Source organism: Grammomys surdaster, unplaced genomic scaffold (assembly GCF_004785775.1).
Source record: "Grammomys surdaster isolate TR1022 unplaced genomic scaffold, NIH_TR_1.0 233, whole genome shotgun sequence".
In the NCBI taxonomy this organism is placed as follows: domain Eukaryota; kingdom Metazoa; phylum Chordata; class Mammalia; order Rodentia; family Muridae; genus Grammomys; species Grammomys surdaster.
The window spans coordinates 2,494,457-2,505,073 of NW_021604678.1; positions in this window are offsets into that span (position 1 = coordinate 2,494,457).

Here is a 10,617-nt window from a genome sequence, read left to right on the forward strand (position 1 = left end):
TATCATTTGCTAATCAGTATATACTACCAGCAATGCTATCTTAGTAAATATCCTTGCTAACATCAGCTCTGTGCTACATATGCCAACATACATTTATCTCATTGAAAACTTACAACAGTCCTTTGGATGAACTCTGATCGCCCAAACTGTTTTAGGTAAGCGGTTAAGTAGTAGTGAGAGTTCCGGCTGAGGTTATAGACATGGAGGTGTTGAAGAACTAAAACTTAAAGTCTTTGAGTTTTAAACAGGGGGTCAAGAACTGTGAACACTGAAAGGACCAGAAGGGAAAGTTGTGTGAAAGTTTACGATCACAGTGCTGCAAAACTACAGTTGTGAACAGGAGCAGCAGCTTGGAAGAGTACAGAATTAGTGATGGAGTCGTAAAGGAGCACCTCGAGTAGAAGTCTAGACGCTGTGGAAAATGTGACCGGCACAAAAGATTAAGCTGATAATGGAGAGTGTGAAGTCACACACAGGTGGATTTATAACTCAAACTAACATCTTATTAGACATTTAAATGTTGCCTTCTTTTCGTTGTTCGCTTCAAAACCATTCTCATAATGAGTTTTCAAAAGAAAAAAATCTCAGGTCGGTTTCTTTTAGGGTAAGCCCCCACAGCCAGCTGGCTTGAAAGGCCCGTGTGTCGAGTAATACCATAAAAATATGGAGGGACAAGAAGAACTGTGTAGAACCTCTAATGATTGTCTCAGAAACCTGCACTCATGCATTAGTCCAGAGATGACGTTAAATCCACCCCCTGCCCCTACCCCCAGCTAACAGCGGCAGGCACTCTTGCCCGGGACCAGTCACTACTCTGATAGCAGATGCCTAGGCTAGCAGATGCCTGGACACCTTTTCTTGGGAGTTCAGGCTTGCAGCTTGAAATCCGAAGTGTTCTGTTCTTGCTCTGCCTGCTACTTCTCTCTCCTTCGGGAAGGTTTCCCCACTGACTCCCACCATGGGGACTTCATTTCACGCTTGCGTTCCCAACCAGATAAACGCTAATTGTTCCCTAATATCATCATTCCAATCACCTTCCCTACGTTATGACAGCACTGTGCTAGTGAACAAGTAAGGTGTCAGAGGCTTAAAGCATAAACTAAAGATAAAGAGTATGTTTTGCTGAATGTGGTTTCCCACTGGGCCTCCAAAAGCAGATCGAGGAAGCTTGATTTGAATACATTAAATGTTCATTTATCTTTAGCTGGTATAACGAGTGTGAGAATACACACACACACACACACACACACGACATGCTTTTATCATTCATTCTTGCATTCATTCATCTAGTCAGCCTTTGCTGAAGCACGACCTCTGTATAACTGCACTGCTTGCCCAGAAACTACATTCCCCCCTTCATGAACAGCTAATGTAAAGTTAATTATTGTCCAATATTCTTCTAGAATATCTTCCCCAAACTAGTTTTACTACTAAAAATGAGAATATTAAGACATTAACTTAGCTGTGATTCTCAGTGCTGACTTTACTAGAACTTTATTACCTTGCCTGCGTCTGCAAAGTGTGAGGTATTCAGCACATGCAATATCACTTCCCTAACAAGGCTTGCACGCGAAACCTGTTATAAATAGTTCAATCCACCTTTCAGCCACATTTTTATGTTGCTATGTATTTTTGGATTATATTCTAGTTATATTAAACTATTTCCCAAAAAAGGTTAGACTTAAGGCTTAGATCTTGTGTTCTACTGTTTCCATGTGTGATTCCAATTGTGAAATATTGATATCTGATAACTGCCCCAGGGGAAAAAATGTAAAACATTTATAGACAGGCTGATGTGTGGGTTTGTGTACACGCACATGACCCAACGAGGTTGATTAGGGTTACTTACAGTAGCAATTACAGAACTATGGGCTCCTCCATGTATCTGCACCCTTTTCTCTACCTCTGCTAAGAATCCTTAGTTACTTATAAAACCCCGGGAGGGTCAGGGGTTCCTTGAGCTTCCTTCCTCCCCACGAGAACTTGGTGAGTCAATTCTGTAATTCCAGCTACTGAGAGTTTGAGAGTGTGATAGCTGTGCTATTCCCAGAAAATAGAGTCTCACAGCGTTTCCCCATCCCTCTGTCTCATACCCTCCTCATGCTTCTCTTCCATGGTGCTCCCTAAGCCTGGAAGGACATAGATGTCCCTTTTAAGACTGAGTGTTTCACAGTCGTTTACCCTCACTCCTTTGGCCAGTTATGAATCCCAGCAATAACTACTGCCCACGCCAAAAAGAAGCCTCTCTGACCAAAGTTGACAGCAGCATAAGTCTACAGTAATAAACATAAACATTTAGAAGGAAATTTGGCAGGTAGATAATTTCCATCTACTAAAACAACAGCAGTGACTTCTCCACTAGGGCCTATGACATGCCTAGCCACAAGAGCTTCTGACCAGGCTTCTAGTACCTGGTGTGACTCCCTTCCTGGGAAATGGGCCAATCGAATTAGAACCCAACTGTGTACCTTCATGACAGTCATGAGATATTTGCTCTAACGGGCACAGAAGGACTATTTTGTGTAAACATTTAAGCAGGGGAAATATATAGGTTTCCAATTTCACAGCCTAGTTGATGCACACCAGCGAATAGCATGTAACTGAAGTGCGTGGACATATTTGAAGGGAGAGTGCGTGTTCAGTATGTTCATGCTAGCCTATGTATGCCACAGAGGCAGACTCGCATAGAGAACGGAAGCCTACAAGGCCCAAGAGAGTATCCTGGGGCTCTCCAGAACTAGATGCTCTTCCTCTCAGATTCCCAGTTCCCCAATCTGTGAGGCACAGTTAGCCACAGGGCTCCTGTGAAAGTTGAACAGAAGGTCAACCATGAACAGCACACAGAGAGAACCCGATCGGTTTTTTTCCTAACGCTTTTTATTTTTCTATCTTCTAAAGCAGTGTTTAAGTTTAGCTAAGCCAACCTGAGATCCTGCCGTGGCAGAGATTGTTCCTTACAACTGAACAACGCCAAGAGCTTTGCTTTAGAGAAAGAGGTAACAGCAATGTCTTATAGGGAAACAGAGACTAAGTAGGGGAAGGGATTTCTTTTCTAAAATGAAGTGAATTAGAATTAAAAGCATGCGTCTTGGAATTCCAAACTTTTCCTTGACCATATCTGACAGCATGATGGAGGGTTTGTCTTCCAGCACAATTGCGGTTCTTGCCGAGCCCACATTAGACATGAAGAGACCGGGTGAATACAGTCTCCCTCGTCCCTGTACTGAACGCACCAGTTGCTGTGCTTTCCTGTGCTGACCTCCTTACCTTTTGCTTCCACTTTTATCTGTCCTCCATGCTGCTGACTAGTCCATCACCATGACAACGGTCCCACTAAGTTCAGGAAAGCTCCTTGCAGTAGACTTAGCACAGAAACCCACAACTAGACAAATATACAGAGAGTGAGAACCTTTGGAGTACCGAGTCATAGATGGGATGTCTTCGTCAATGCCCTGCCCTCGGGGCTCCAGGAGCTATGAGGGAAAGGAGTGGGAGACATCGTAAGAGCCAGAGGTGGTGAGTAGCTCCAAGGGAAGAGTGTCTTCCAGACACGACAGGACAGATGCACATGTGAACTTACACGGACTATGGCAGTGTCACACAGCACACACAGGTTCAGGCTAGACAGGGTCCCAGCTCTAACATGGAAACGTGGACCTGGTTGTCCCACCCCTAACCAAGAAGCTGTCTGCAAGTCATTTGCTTCTAGCTAAGGGAAAATCCGTTTTCTCCCAGGGAGTCTCACTGGTTATATCAACCATACTCTAGAGCAGACCCCATGCCCAGGAGTCATTGGCTAACATGATGAGCAGGTATTCTGAGTAGAATTTTGTTTCATTTTGCTTTGTTTTAGATTTTTTTTTGTCTTAGTGTGGGTTTTGTGAATATTTTTTTTAAGAGAGAAAATAAAAGAAAAGTTGAATGAGCAGGGAAACCAGAGGATATGGGAGGAATTAGGTGTGGGGATAACATGGTTAAAATATATTGCATGAAAAATGTTTTTAGCTGAAGAAAAATGCTCAGTAAAAGCTTTGAATGAATGACCATTAGTTACCTGACTTAGCGGGTATCGTGTAGGTGTGTGCTTGCATGTAAGTGCATATGTGTGAACAGGCACCCACGTGTACATGTATGTGAAGACCAGGTTGACATAGGTTTCCTCCAGCTTGTTTTTGGAGACAGTCTCTCAGCAACCTGCTTGACACTTCTGCTAAAGCCTGAGAGTTCCAAAGACCTGTCTGTCTCCAGGACTCGCAGTGCTGGGGCTGTAGGTACACAGTCCTGCACTTGTGCGTGTGAGTGCCAAGGATCTAAACTCAGTGTCTCTTGACTGCACAGCAAGCACCTGATTGACACAGCCAACTCTCCAGGCCTTAACTAAATAATGAATTAAACTCAGTGCTAAGTGAGGGATGGTCATGAAGGAGAAACAGCAATATTTTTGTGAATTTTCTTCTCAGTTCACCAAAAGGGTCAGATAATGACTTCCATTTTCATTGATTTTTAAGCCTATCTCTGCTGGCAATATTACTTTCACACTCATAATATGGCCTATGGAATTAAATTAAAGGCAGCAAGAAGTCAGATTAACATTTTACACCATTCAAGGGATTAAAGTTAATTGATTCAGTTATTTAAGTCAACTTAACAATACTTCCACTTGGAGACTTTTCTTCCTCTTGAGTGTCTCCAGGTAGTTTATAAATCTTCAGTCTATAAACCTTAATTTCTGTTTTAAGTAGTAAAACACAGAGACACAATTAGTTTTAATGAAATTTTCCAATGAAAAAAGATAGATCTTCACTCTGAGTTGAGTATGTCAGAATGCAATTCCCAGAGCGTTTCAAGTCAGTATTAAATGAAACATTGCAAATAGTGGGAAATGGTCCTTTTCCAGGTACTGCAGGGTGCCATCTCCACCCACCCCCTCCAACAGCCTCTCTTAAAGGGAAATGAAAAGGAAACTTGTAAAAGAAAGTACTAAGCCAACTATGAAGCCTTGTAATTTAGGTACAAAGTGTATGAGAGAAAGCCCTGAGTGTAAACGCAGAACCAACCTATTAGCTGTGTGACCCATCAAACTGCCTAACCTCTATAGTTCTTATTTCCTTTGTGTGCACAATGAGGAGGACAGCAGTGGTCCCCTTGTAAGACTGAGGTGAGATGGAAGGCTCCATAAACTGAGTGACATTGTGTCTTTGGCACAGTGAGCACCCAGCGTATACTCTATGTCATCATATGGACCATCTGTGGTTGTTAATGGTTTGTTCTAAGTGGGTAATCTTTGAGTAAATGGATCATCATGAAGATGGGTCTTATCTAGTCAGCGGAAGTAAATGGTTGTCCAATATCTAATAGCAGTCTTTCTAAGGAAAACTATTTCTAAGAAAGACAACATGCCTTGATTCTCAACCAACACCACAATGTTTCCATGGTCTCTAGGCTATGACCCTCAGATTGGAACTAAAAGAGCGGTCATCTGAATCTCACATCAGCTAACCCCAATGCAGATACGGACTTCTATAAGCACATGAGCTAATTCCAGTAGGAAGACAGACAGACAGACAGACAGACAGACAGACAGACAGACAGAAGATAGGTAGGTATGTAGATAGATAGATAGATAGATAGATAGATAGATAGATAGATGATAGAAGATAGATGATAGATAGATAGATAGATAGATAGATAGATAGATAGATAGAAGATAGATGATAGATAGATAGATAGATAGATAGATAGATGTATAGACAGGTAGACAAGTATAGGCAATAAGTAGATAAGTAGATGATAGAAGATAGATAATATGTTGGTATACAGATAATAGATAAATAATATTGGTATGATTCTCTTGAAACCTCTGAAACAGAACCACATACAGGCATGAAAACCTAAATTATTAAAAATAAAAATTGATGATATAAACTCAGTTATCAATACACTTGGATATAAGACCCTTGAAAGCAAGCATCAACCTGGAGGCATTAGGCATGCAATACATATCCAGTAAATACTTGAAGAGTCTCTCCATCAATATATTTTAGCACAGCCATGCAAATATTGTGACATTTTTAAAGGAACATGTGAACTGAAATGCGCAAGACACAGCCTTACAAACGTAATGTTAAAAAGGTGTTAAATGAAGAAGCCTTCAAGTTACCAGCTCGGCCAGATGGCTGAGAGAGTGTGTGAGCTTCCCCAAATGTCAGCCTAGGGAACAGAGTGTCCCAGAGGAACTGAAAGCTAGAGAATAGATGAATCACATCTGCTGTTGTCATGGATACCGTTCATCTTCTCCATGTGAACTTGAAAACAGAAAGCACTCTAGGATAGAGCGGCTAGCTACTTAATTGAGGCCTCATCTGTTACCAAAGACTTAGGCCAATAGAGCATCCTTAATGTTTCATAAGCACTGAGAGAGGACTTGGCCTCTCACAAAACCTGCCAGATGTACACAGACAGCTTCTTTCTCCTGTTTGGATGTTCTTCATGCTAGGGACCAATGGAGAAATTTTAAAACATCTTTAATGTATCCCAGCACAAGATATTCTGACTTAGAAGCTTGAGGTGGGTATTCAAAGGATCTCACAAGGAGGATCAGGAACTGTGGGGAAGGTTTCCATAGAAAGTCTGCTGTGTTCTCAGAAAACATTTCAATGCCCAACCCCTCCTCCTTTCACACACTGCACTATCTTCATCTATTCAACTGAAATATTAAGAGATTTTTCTGCTATAACGATAACTCTGTCTTAGCACCTAGGTCCTTTGCTGTTTGGTAATTACTCCAGTGCTCCTAATCGCTTTACTTGGGGAGCCTAAAGAGGAAGGACCATGAGCAACAGGAGGTCACAGGCTGTGCATTGGTAAGAAACTGGGTAGAGCAGGATTTTGAGGCTCATGGTTAAAAGTAACATTTCTATTAAGTCTCAAATTTAGGACAGGTACAGAAAAAAAAAACTAATTTAATTAGAGGCAAAATTGAATTTCGGCGTTTAGGGTTTTGTTGGTAGTGGTGGTTTTGGTTTGTTTTCATGTGTTTGTTTGTTTGTTTTATTTTTTTTTTTCGAGGCAGGGTTTCTCTGTGTAGCCTTGTCTGTCCTGGAACTCACTTTGTAGATGAGGCTTGCCTTGAACTCACAGAGAGTGCCTCAGCCTCTGCCTCCCAAGAGCTGTGATCAAAGGTGTGTCCCATCACCACACTGACAGATTTTGTGCTTTTTAAAGTAGTAATGAATGAATTTGTGAGCACATATCATTAAAGTCTCTAAAATATCTGTTTTCCTACAAGTAACTAAATTTTCAATTCTGATAAATGTTTTTCTCAACTGCATCTTTTGATTCTGGAAAGTAAAAATAAAAACTCAGGACAGATATTCTTTTTTTTTCCAAACTAGTGAAATGCAAGCCATGCCTTTAGTGTAGGAAACGTGGTGCTAGAAACAGGGATGTACACTTTCTAGATCAAACTTGGGAAAAGTTTGGTAAAATGAACATTTTACTGGGTATTAGAGTGTCTTATTCTACCAACCAAATCTGAAGTTCTTAGGCAACATATGTTGCTATAGTTAGAATATCAAATGTCTACGGGGCTCACATAGTAAAGACCCCGCCTCCAGTTTGTCGATATCAGAGGTTAGAAATGTTGGGAAATGAGGCCTTCACATGAGGTCTTCCCATCACTGGGGGGTTTGGTGTTGGAACCCTGTTTCCCCTTTCTTCCACTCCACATACAACCTGAGTTACTGGGCTTCCCTGGACATGACCTCCCTTCATTCAAGCTCTAAACCCAGCAGGGTTGTCTGATTCTGAACTGGAACCTCCAAAATCGAGAACCAAAATAAGCCTTGTCTGTCCTCAGTACTTTATGGTGATGATGGAAAACTGAGTAGCCTGTGGTCAAGAGACAAGTCTCCCCAGTCACAGATGCTGTAATTACATAAACAAACAAGGAGGTGGGTCTCCTCTGTCACTGTCAAATTGTGAGCTAACTCAGTTCCAAGCATTCCTGATCTCAATTCTCTCAGGCCTGGGGTGTGGCCTTATAGTTTTCCCCTCACTTGGCAAAACTCTGAAGAAGATAGCAGACTTAATTAGCCACTTATGGTAACAAAGAGAAGAGAGTCACTCTGGTTGATTTTGAGAGTACATATATTTTTAAAGGCGGAAATATTTCAACTATCTCTTAATTGAAACCGTGGACTGTAGCAACAATACTTAATAAGCATCACATCCTTCCCCAATCGTCTTACATGAATATTATTATGTGTATTATATGTATACTATGATAATAGTATATACTGTGTTCTTACATTTGTCTTGTCTCTCCCACGTTATCCATAATCTATTTCTATTTAATAAACCAAAGCAAAATTCAGATACTTAAAATGTGCCAATAGGGAGGCTGGAGAGATGGTTCAGTAGCTAAAAGCACTGACTGTTCTTGCAGAAGACCCAGGCTCGGTTCTCATCACCCACATCACACATTACAGCAGCTTACAACCAGCTGTAACTCCAGGCCCAAAGGATCCAACACCCTCTTCTAGCCTCAACAGACCCGTGCATGCTGTGGTATACATATATCTAGCACCAGTCCATTACACCCAGTGCTCATAGCTAGCACCAGCAACCAATGGGTCTGTCTCACATGATACAAAATATGGGTATATTGCTTCTCTTTTTTACATACACAGTGAGCATGAAGGTCAGAGCCATGGGTGTTGTAGTGGAATGACTGTGAATCCAGCAGGCACCAACTGTTCCCCAAATAAAGTAGAGCCCTTAGTGATGCTGGAAGTATGTATATAGATGTCAACTGCTACGTAAGTCATCACTGTATTCAAAATAATATTGGTTGATTCTCCTGATTCTTGTGAAAGTTAACCTTGGTTGCCAAGTTGGCATGCCTGTTGAGAGACGATCTCTATTGAGATTGGTCTGTGGGCAAGTCTATAAGGTATTTTCTTGATTGCTAATGTAGAAGTACCAAACACATTATGGGTAGTTTGTCCCCACATGGGTGGGGCTGGGCTGGATGAGAAAAGCAACTGAGGAAGGCAGGGAGTGAGCCAGCGGGAAGTTCTCTGCAGCATCAGTGTCTTCTCCACTTTCTCTCTTCTCTTTGAGCAAGTCTCTTACTGAGCCTGGAGCTCATTTTGTTAGACTAGCTGGTCAGCCAGACCCTGGGATCTTCCTGTCTCTGCCCTCCAGCACAGGTGTTACAGGTGCATTCCACCATGCCAGATCTCACAAGTTCTTAGCAAATATTTGTTGGATGCATGTGTAATGAATATCGTCATTCACAAACATCCAGCTTTCTGCTAGGAAGCTCTTTCTCTTGGCTATACCAAACTCTAACGACATGAACACCCATGATTGATCCTGCCTGTCTTCCAGGGGTTTGGAAGGCTATATCATCTGGAAAGTCAGAAAGATTCAATAGTGATGGAGAGATGAACCCTTAGGGATTCGGATGGTGGCAGTTCAACTATAAATAATGAAACTCGATAGAATTCACTCTTGCTTTCTTATTATCTGTTGGACCCAGGTGTGTAGTTTAAAAAGCTGAGGTAAGAATTTACCTTTATACACTGATCTGCCTTAATAGCCGAGCAATGAAAAATAAGGATATAGAAAATAAAACCAACTAAAATTGTGGAGTTTAGATAGGCAGTCCCTCAACAACATTTTTACATTTCTAATTTATGGAGTAGGCCATCATAGGTATACTAATAAGTCAGGTAAAAGTATAAAATATTTTCTATGTGCCTTACATGCTGAACTTTAAAATACTGACAGATAGGGTAAGCTTTGAATAAGCTCTAGAAGGAAATGCCACAGGGAGAGCCTTATATCTTGCCAGCCAGCACTGTCTTGCACAAGTGTTTATCACACTGACACTAAGCGTTGCTCACAAGAATGAACTTTCACATCACAACCTAATCTTCAACACAGGTGACAAGGTGGATAAAATTAGCTCATAGCATCTGCTGCCAACATTTGGAATTCATGGCTTCTGCCAGAGCCCAGGACATCACAGCTGAGATGTCACAGTATAAGAACATCTATCTTTCTGTCATGACAAATTGCAACACCAAAACTTCAGGTTGGCAATAAACATACAAACAAACAAACAAACAAATATAAAAGCATCATGTACAGGTATTAAAGACTAATAAAGTAAACTATCAATGCTAATTCTACCTCCAAGGAGAAGCTAACAATTAAAATAACGATTGTCTGTTCTGAATATTTCTGCCTTTCTGCCCTGATGAATTTCAAAATCAAAACTTCATAGCTAGGAAAATTGGCCAGATCAAGATGTGTAAGAACAAATTTAACTCCCGTGCTGTCACCTTAATTGGAAATAAAATAGCAATTGAAACAATCTTGTTTCTATGACTATGAGGTCAAGAGAAATTATCCTTTTCCATTTTAAAATATAATTTGTTGGATCTCTTAGACAATCACAGTAGAAGCTGGACCCCAAGGCCACAGTGATGGGAGCTACTGGGTTTACAGTCATTACCTAGCAACAAGAATTTCTCCAGACTACAGAAGTGACCGAAACTCAGAAATCCAGGAGAGCATCTAAAACGGTTTTCTCTGGGAGTCTTTGGT